The sequence below is a fragment of the Lytechinus pictus genome, chromosome 3, assembly GCF_037042905.1.
Source record: "Lytechinus pictus isolate F3 Inbred chromosome 3, Lp3.0, whole genome shotgun sequence".
NCBI classification, from domain to species: Eukaryota; Metazoa; Echinodermata; class Echinoidea; order Temnopleuroida; family Toxopneustidae; genus Lytechinus; species Lytechinus pictus.
In genome coordinates, this window is record NC_087247.1 from 32,166,903 (window position 1) to 32,175,937 (window position 9,035).

At 35.3% G+C, this 9,035-nt stretch overlaps 1 long non-coding RNA gene across 2 annotated transcripts; it reads left to right on the forward strand.

Annotated features, from left to right (window-relative positions):
- The first annotated feature begins 536 nt into the window (after positions 1-536).
- LOC129257435 (uncharacterized) lies at positions 537-8,305 on the forward strand. 2 transcript variants are annotated; one of them, XR_010293039.1, is made up of 6 exons: positions 537-639; positions 2,262-2,434; positions 3,093-3,253; positions 4,177-4,303; positions 6,098-6,134; positions 7,518-8,305. It is a non-coding gene; the product is annotated as an uncharacterized LOC129257435 (long non-coding RNA). The 2 variants fall into 2 exon arrangements; XR_010293040.1 differs by having other exon boundaries at positions 2,262-2,332.
- Positions 8,306-9,035: the final 730 nt, after the last annotated feature.

Below are 9,035 nucleotides of genomic sequence, written 5' to 3' on the forward strand. Positions count from 1 at the left end.
CAGTTAAGCTCATGTCCATTACCCAAATATGTTGAAACTCACACAGCCCCTAGCAAGCAGGTGCATACATGCTGTATCCATTACATTCCTACATCCATGCTCATGCATTCCAAACATGTCAGCATCTGTGTTTAGAATAGTCTAATCTGCAGACCCGTGAATGGAGAATTGTAATACACCTAGCCTATAATGTCTTTTTATGTTGGGTTGTTTTTTACAGATTTGTTATTTTTTATTTTCATTTGTCTCTAATTATGCCATTGTACATCTGTTTTAAAATGAAATACAAGTTATTTATACATGTACATGTAAGATAAATCTTTGTTATGAGATTGAGGTCTACTAACCTTGAGAATTGTTTCAGAATATTAATCCATTGCAAAACAAAGGAATTTACATGTAGTCTGTACAGATTTGCTTTTTTAAAACATTTTTTCTAACATTTTTTCTTTTACTGTCATACACATTAACATGTCTTTTTTATTTTTGCTCTTTGAAAAAAATATAACAGTGTTATTTTGTTTTTATCTTGAATGCAGGACATGTGATAAGGGGCAACAGAATTTCTATTGGCAGTTCCTAGTTGAAGCTCTTGAAGTTTGACTAGACAAAGTGATGGAGTAATGAGCTTCTTTTCAGGTATACTGTATGAATTGCTTACTAATACTTTAAGGATTGTAAATGTCTCTTTGCCATAGTGCACATTTCTTAAATAACAGGGCAAACTGATATATATTTATATTACAGAGTTTAAGAGAAAACGTTTTTCTTATGACCAAAAATGCTCATTAGATTTGGTAAGCAAACTTATTCCCTGTTTACTCTTTCATTGCATCTTTTTGAGAATGAAGAGTGATTTTTGTACATGGACACTCTTATTGCAGTGGACAATTAAATGATAGATTTTTGTTTAAATGAATAGCTATTATGAAATAAAAGGAGGCAACTCTATCTCCGTATAATTCTGGCCAACAAAGTTTAAAGTGGAGCATGTTTTATGAATCTGAGTGAAGTAGGGTGGTGCGTGGTACATGTGCTAGTAGTTGATTGAGCCTTTGTTCGGTCATTCCTTTGTAAATCTTGCAGAATTGATATTTCGACCCAAATGGTGAAATGGTGGTGAAAACTTTTTTTACCTGATTTCTAAGAAAGCATAGACCTGGTAATGAGGATTAATGCCTTACCAAAGGGCACCAGCGCTCAAAGTGAGATCGAACCTGGTCACAGGAATATGAAACCCCGGCTCTACCGACTGAACTATCGCGCCTCAATAATCAACTACTCTCTCAGTATCTTATACCGAGTTTCAATGATTAATTACAGCGTATTATATCAATAAATCAGAAAAATATTGTGTACAATAATGCTTCCTCAGTTTTTGCCAAATGCTTGTACAGGGCACAATATTTGAGTGTGTCAGAAACTCTGTTGCCATGGTAATGACATATGATTGTGTTACCATTATGTTAAATGTTGTATATAGTGTATTTCTTTGCCCAATGATGTGAACCACAATGGTGAGGCTAGCCGGTGATTCTGACAACACAGCCCCTTTTCTTTTATCCTCTCCAAACTCAGCTATATAATTCCTCTATTTTCTGATTTGCCTACCTATTTTTCTTTTCTCCCCTTTGTCTTTGTGGGAAGGATCGCCAAAAAGCAGCTGATGATTTTCAGATTATGAGAGCTGAGGGCATCAATTAATGTACTGTACATAGAGTTAGGCTTCAAATGAGCATTCACTTAAGCCAATTAACTACAAGTTTGTTTTCGTTTACATTTTAGACACTCATTGTAATTGTCTGAATAGTGAATCAATAAAAATAATGAAAAGTAAGCAACAATTAATTAATACACAGTATTTCAAGCAGTTTTATTCAGAAATGAGGAACAGCAATAAAAAAAAATCCATATTTTATTGTTCGAAATAGACATGAAATGAAATACTCAAAAAATTTGGTTTGCCCAATTGATCGTGGGCCCGGCAGCCGCTGTGCAGCGCCAGATCGACGAGGCTCTATCCCATTAATCGTTGAACGCTAAACAGGGTAGCAGCAACTCCCATCTTTTTTTACGTCTTTTGGTCTGAAGCGGCCGGGGTTTGAACCCCCGACCTCCCGGTTAACATGAAGTAAACTTGAAATAAACAGTAAAGAGCTGTATCTTGAACTTGAATGATGAAGTGTACATGTATGTTCCTACATATTACGGTACTTTGCCTCATTAAAACCCACATTTGTTTTTCTTCTTGTCTTATTCAGGTGATCATTGTCTTCATACCATGGAGTGGAACCTAGAGATTAACATTCAAAGATGAGGATATGAGATACATGTAAGATACTGCATGAAACGAATTTGAGTCACCATATGATGAGAATGTACATGTAGGCCTACTTGCAGAACCAGAGGTTTAACATGGATTTTATGCCTCTAGGTGAGGCATTTATTATCTTATTTGCCAATTCAATGGCACACTACCAGTATAGAAAAATATGCTTGTCATCCTGTCTGGAAGAAAATGCTCAGGTCAATAGATATAAAAATGATGTGCCCAATGATGTAAACCGCAATCTTGAGGCTAGCGGGTGGTTCTAACGACAAAGCCCCTTTCTTTTATTATCCTCTTTGAACTCGGCTATATTATTCCTCTATATTCTATTCTGAATTCCTCTCTGTTTACCCTGTCTATTTTTGGTCTTTGTTGGAAGAATTGCCAAAAAGCAGCTGATGATTTTCAGATTATGAGAGCTGAGGGCATCATATAATGTACTGTACATAGATTTAGGCTTCAAATGATCATTCACTAAAGCCAAATAACTACAAGTTTGTTCTCTCTTGTTATTTTAGACACTCATTGTAATTGTCTGAATAGATTAAAAATAATCAAAAGCAAGCAACAATCAATTATTGAATATGCTTTATTTCAAGCAGTTGTATTCAGAAATGAAAACAGCAATGTTTTAAACATGAAGTAAACTTGAAATAAACAGTAAAGAGCTGAAACTTGAACTTGAATGATGAAGTGTGTCCCTACATATTACAGTACTTTGCCAAATTAAAACCCACTCTTTTTCTCTTCTTGTCTTATTCAGGTGATAGTGGTCTTCATGCCATGAAGTGGAATGTAGAGATTAACATTCAAAGATGAGGATATGAGATACATGTAAGATACTGCATCATACAAATGCGAGTCAGATGTGAATGTAGGCCCTCTTGCAGAGCCAGAGGTCTAACATGGATTTTATGCTTGTAGGTGAGGCATTGATTATCTATTTGCCAACTCAATGGTGCACTACCAGTAAAGAAGAATATTCTTGTCACCCTGTGTGCAATAAAATGCTCAGGTCAATTATAGATCTGAAAATGCTGTGCCCAATGATGTGAACCACAATCTTGAGGCTAGCGGGTGGTTCTAACGACAAAGCCTCTTTCTTTTATTTTCCTCTTTGACTCTTTGAACTCCGCTATATTATTCCTATATATTCTATTCTGAATTCCTCTCTGTTTACCCTGTCTATTCTCGGTCTTTGTTGGAAGGATTGCCAAAAAGCAGCTGATGATTTTCAGATTATGAGAGCTGAGGGTATCAGTTAATGTACAAACCCAGTTCAACCGAGGCCATGGTCTAACTCTTACTCTGTGCTAAAATTGAAGAAAGTGAAAAATGTTATTGGACATCCTATGTTTCTTATATCTACATATATCTACATGCTTTAATGGTGAATGACATTACATGTATGTAAGTTATCATTGTCAGACAATTTTGAATTTTTTGAGTGAGACTAGCGGGTGTTAAATTGACCTGTGCTGTTAGCGATTTGTGCCACAAATGGCCATCCAAAGTTAAACCACAACTTTAGATCAAAAGTTTAAATTCAACCAGAGTTCAGAATTTGGGCCTCTAGGCAGAATGACTTTAGTTTTTAATACTATGTTGTCTAAATTGATGAATAAAAACATCTACTAGTGAAAGATGAAATGAGCAATTTTGATTCATGCAAGTACATGTAGGAGGGAAGTTAAACAAAATTGTGATATATGTAAATAAGTATGACAATGTGCATGATGTAATTGAACCTTGGTTAATAAGTATGGTAATGAATTAATAAATTGTATTGCCATTGCTTCAAGTTACTTTATTTACTAACTCTCTTTCTTTTATTCTTTTTATTGAAGATAATTTTCTGACTTGGAGAGGACCATTCATGCATGAGGATGTAACAGAAGATCGTACTTAATGTCAATGGCTGTATACATGTGCATTTAGTCGCAGTGAAATGAGGATTACATTCCATAGTAAGAGGTATGACGTGATTTTATTATATGTTTCCATATATTCTCTTGTTCCAAAAATACAGGTTTTCCAGAACTAGAATGAAATGTCTGTACTTCATTTCCATTCCTGTTGCCTTTTTACTGAAGTTTGTTTTAAAAAAATGGGAACACCAAAGACAAAGTAGAAATTAGACCAAGTGGGCTTCAGAAGAAATGATAATTAGACCAAGTGGGACTTAGACCAAGTTTATTGTAGACCAAACAACAATTAAACCAGATTGGTTTTCCCCATGGATGTGGTGTTAGACATTGCACGTTTAGTCTCTAGACTACATTATTGTATTTATTTTTTTAATAAACTGAAATTGAATTGATTATCGGAGAAGCAGTCAAACTGCTTGTAGACCAGTTAATATACACTTTTTGCCCATATGGTATTAGACTATCTGAAAAGACCAATTATTTGTTCATGTACAGACCTGCCAACCAGTACGTTTTTGGCGTATTTAGTATGTTTTTGCAACAAAAATACGGCAGTACGTTTTTGAAATTTTTTAAAAAGAAAATCGTAATTTATTGAGAAAAATCATCTCTATTCCATAAAACTGACACAAATATGGTTATTAAATCAATGTAGTTTCAGGTAACTTTTTTTTTTTTTCAATCATTTTGTTAAAACCAGGGTGAGATATACACATGTTTAAATTTTTTTTTTTTCATCTGCAAGAGCAGTGCGCATTTTAGCTTGCATGCAGCTTGGGCACCGCGATGAGCGAGTGCGCCACGCATTTTATTATGAAATACACTTTTTTGGGGAAAAATCCTTTTTTATCACAGAATACTATTTTTCATTCCCAGAGGTTGGCAGGTCTGGTATTAGACTATCTGAAAAGACCAATTACTTGTACATGTACATGTAGACCAAGTGAATTACCTACATGTATGTTGGCTTTCTGGGAAGTAGACCACCTGCTTGTAAACCTAATTTATTTAACTGATTTTTTGCCCAATGATGTGAAACACTTTCTTGAGGCTAGCCGGTGATTCAAACGGGAAAGTCCCTTTCTGTCCTCCATCTTTAATCCTTCCTTCTTCCACTTTCTTGCCTCTCCTTCACCTTCATTTTCTCGTCTTTGCTGAAAGAATCACTTTTGAGCAGCCGATGATCTTCAGATTATGAGAGCTGAGGGCGTTGAAATTTACTAGTAGGCATTATTCTTAAAACCAAATTGTATGCTTTAACCTGTTGGAGACTGAATAACTTTGCTTTAACATGCCTTCCATTGGCTCCAGCAAACTCGGGTTGTTGTTACTGGGGCAAAAAGAGACCTGGGCCCCGTCTTTACAAAGAGTTGCGATTGATCCGATCAGCAACAACTATGGAAAGCCAGCTAAGTCAACGTATATAATGCATGTTTGTTTAAAAAAAATTCTAGATATGATACGTGTATTCATAATTCATTGACTTCTTGACAATTTGGTGTGTTCTCCTTTGTTTAAAAGACATTTTGCAAATTTACTGTAGAAAATATTATGACACTGATGGATTTCCATAGAGATACGATTGATGGATCAAGCATAACTCTTTGTAAGACGGGGCCCTTGATTTTCAAATTTCGTGAAAAATAGTGCTGCCAGTCATGTGTACAGTAAAGGTCATGGATGATCTTGCGAAAATGCAGATTTCTTCTGTTTCAATGTACTATTTGATTTACGTAACGAATAGCGTTATTAAATTGTACCTAGGTGTCTGACATCCCATAATAAAACATACCTTTATTTAATTTGTTCTATTTTCACCCTTATATTTTTCTCCCTGTAGATTCTGGAAAATCCAGACCAAATCCAGATGTATCAAGGTAATTATGAAACAGTCATTGTGTATGTCATGTGACTCTTGCATGTAGGTGCTTGATTGCATTGTATGTATCATCAAGGATATTTATTCTGCTCCTTGACATTTGCTCCAGCAACAGTTGCTCTTACTGAAAAGTCAAAGAAAAGTGGCCAAACGTAAACTGTAAATGAAATATAACCCTAACTTTAGTCCTTATCCTAACATCATTCTGAAAAAAAAAACATCCTAGCACAACCCTAACCCTATACCTTTATCTTCAGATAAATAAACAGAATGATAATTGTCACAGGAGCAAATGTTGATTTACATTTCTTTGCTATGAATACTTTCAATTTCATGCTATTTGATATTTTTTAGCATTCTTAAAATGTTCAACAAGATAATAAGCAGCAGGTTTCAGCCATTGGCCATATCAAGAATACTGAAATCACATCTACATGTACTAAATTTTTAAAAGTGTAGACTATCTATCAGTTGTGTGTTTATATTGTAAAAATTCATGTAGATTTTAGATTGCCCTGTGATGACAAAAGATGCCTTATTCTGAAACTGTGTGTGTAAACAGTCCAGCTGTCACCTTCCTCCTTGCATTCTAATACTTCTTCTCTTTCCCTTTTCTCACTTCAAACTATATTCTTTGACCTTTCTGTTATTCTCTCTGGATTGTTTGCATTGTGGAACAGTTTGATGAAATTCAATGTCTGAGGGCAGAAATGGGATTTTTTTTTAAGCAAAGGTCTGTTGAAGATTTCCACTGGCATGTGTTATAAGCTACTGTAAATCATGGCATCTGATTGGCTGAGAGCAAAATTAGATATTTTATATGAAATACATCCCAGTTTTCAAAAATGTCAGAAATGGATACGATGTACAGCACTGTCGTTATTGTAGAGATATGACTCGATATTATGTTGAATTTTTTCAATCATTTCGTGCGATTGTGCGCCTGTTTGTTTCAAAAGAGTCCACATTAAATCTTTAACTAATACATGTAGGTAGAAGAACGATGAACAATTGGAAGTAAAATGCAATAAAATCTTGAAACAAAGGACTTAGACTACATGTAGACTGTTGGCTTGGTCTTATGGGATGTTTCAGGAAAATATTTGCAATCTATTGCAAATTTCTGTTGGAAGGTTACAATTGATGGATCAATTTTAACTTGAGTAAATTAATTGGTACTTATTGTTTAATTAATTGCAAGACATGATTGATTTTGGAACCAAATTGACTTGCAATTTATAGACACTTTTCTTGCAGTGCCCCATTTATAGACACTTGTGTAATTGTACAAGTTGTGCAATGATTAAGTAACTAAATACTGTAACTTGTTGTATTTGATCACTAACATGACTTTTATTATTTCTGTACTTCCTGTCAAAAGGTTACACTATTACTGGTTCAAGTGATCCATTCCAAGAGATCTGGAGGAAAGGGCTTATTCAACTTTGGAGAAGAGCAGTTGGACTGAAAATCATATAGAAGGTACCCAGATCTCGCTTCAGATGCTCCACATCTTTGGAATCCTCTTCCAAACCAACTTAATTTGTAGTTGTAACAACTTTGAAACCTGCAACATAGACCTCTCTGTTCTAATAACTGTTTGAATAATGTGCGACATATTGATGGAGCCAGCACTTCTTCGGCTTCCTACAGATAAATAGCACAATACATATGCTGTTTATCATTATAATAATGATAATATTCCCCTTTTATATTTTGCCTATCACACTGAAACAATATCTATAAGTGCTTTACAGATATATTATTTCCCAGGTCATTGGATTGTGGCTTGCTGGCATACAGCACATTCTCCACTCACTGGGGAATATTCCAGCAATGAGGTGTTAATACACTCTGACTGCAAAGCAAAGATCATATATTAAAATTGGTGAAGATTTTGTGTGTAAAATATTGCAGTCTGTAAATGAGTATCTGGCTTTTAAATCCCTGGCAATGAGAAGTAAATTAACATGCATGTGAACAGCTAAACTCTAAGTTGCAATGTAGTAATATTCCTTGTCAACTAAATTTCCTGGTATAAGTATTGTAAAGTACCCTTTATTCAGAATACAAACTTTCGATTGTTAGAGAAGAGAGAATGTAAGTGCACGTGTAAAATGGTAAGGTTCCAAGTTCTTGCCGCAATAAAGTTTCTAAACTCAACAATTATGAATATTTTGTCATTGTTTTTGTTTGAATGGTAGATTATTATACTTTTCTGTTTCATAATTAGTTACAACTCTGGTAACTTTTCTACTAAATTGCAACCACTGGCGGATCCAGTGGGGGGGGGGGGGGGTAAAGCCGGCCCATGTTCCCCTTTTGAGAGGCACAATTGAAATTTGTAATGTAAAAATGCCGTTAAAACACAAGTGTGCCCCTCCCCTTCTGAAAGTGAAGACCTTTTTTTTTTGCTTGTCAAACTTTTTTGTGGGCGAAATGTCCTCAATTTTTGGTTTAAAAACTTTTTTTTTTTTGCTTGTCAAATTTTTCCTCGGGGAAAATGTGTCCCCCTTTTGGAAAATCCTGGATCCGCGGCACTGCCCCTGATTGCAACTATCAGGTAACAGGTCTCGGCAGCCAATTACAATCAACAGTCCATGATAGTTACAATAATGTTAGTTATGATACTAGTTGTATTAGCCTTTGTGAACCATGCCCCTGATTGACAATGCTTATACTGATGAGATTGAGGAAAGGAATTTATACAGAACACCCTGGAGAAGTCAACCAGGGCCCTGTTGCATGAAGGTTACTATGATAGTAACTTTGCCATCCCATAGTAACTTCCCTGAAATCCTTGATTCTGATTGGCTGCTTAGCACTGTTACCCAGGCAGTCACCATTGAATGGCAAAGTTACTATATAATCGTAACTTTTATGCAATGGGGCCCAAAGT